Genomic DNA, 817 nt, shown 5'->3' with positions numbered 1-817 from the left:
GACAGAGAAGCAGACTCCCCACTAAGCAGAAAGCCCAATGTGAGGCTCAATCCCAGGACCCCGAGATCATGACCTGAGCCCAAGGCAGACGCTTAACCAACTGAGCCACCCAGATGCCTCTCTGCTACCTTTTTTTTTTTTTTTTTTTTTTTTTAAAGATTTTATGTGAGAGAGAGAGAGCGCGCGGGCACACAGGCAGGGCAGGGTGGGGGTGGGGTAGAGGGAGGAGCAGAGGAAATAAGGACTTTTAAAAGTAACTAACATTGCCAGGTGCTGTACACTGAATGTTTTTGTCCCCATTCCACACCCGCCCCCCAAATCCGTAGGTTGAAACCTAATGCTTGGTGTGATGGCATTTGGAGGTCAGGCCTTTGGGAAGTGATCGGGTCATGGGGATGGGAGCCATGAGTAGGATCAATGCCCTTGAAACAAACTATAGAAATGATCTCTGAAAGTATAGTCTTGGATCAATGCCCTTCTAAAAGAGACCAAGGAGAGCTTCCTCTGCCATGTGAGGTCACAGTGAGTAAAGGGCAGACTGCGATCCGGGAGAGGGCTGTCACCAGAACCTAACCATGCTGACACCCTGACCTCAGGCTTTCAGTTTCCAGAAATTTGGGAAATAAATTTCTGTTGTTTATAAGCCACACAGTCAGTGATAGTTTGTTATAGCCACCCAACTAAGACATCAAGCACCTTAAAAAATCTAATCAATTCTTTGCACCTATTCACTTGACTGCCTGACCCATGTTTTGGTGCTTCTGGGAAGAGCAGTAATGGATGGAATGTGGCTGGAACAGCAGGCTCCAGAGAGGAG

At 47.6% G+C, this 817-nt stretch overlaps 1 pseudogene; it reads right to left on the bottom strand.

Moving 5' to 3' along the window:
* Positions 1-295: 295 nt before the first annotated feature.
* Positions 296-464, bottom strand: LOC131832758 (small nucleolar RNA U3; annotated as a pseudogene).
* Positions 465-817: the final 353 nt, after the last annotated feature.

Source organism: Mustela lutreola, chromosome 5 (assembly GCF_030435805.1).
Source record: "Mustela lutreola isolate mMusLut2 chromosome 5, mMusLut2.pri, whole genome shotgun sequence".
NCBI lineage: Eukaryota > Metazoa > Chordata > Mammalia > Carnivora > Mustelidae > Mustela > Mustela lutreola.
Note: the sequence above shows the minus strand (reverse complement) of the source record. Positions and strands in the feature narration are given on the sequence as shown.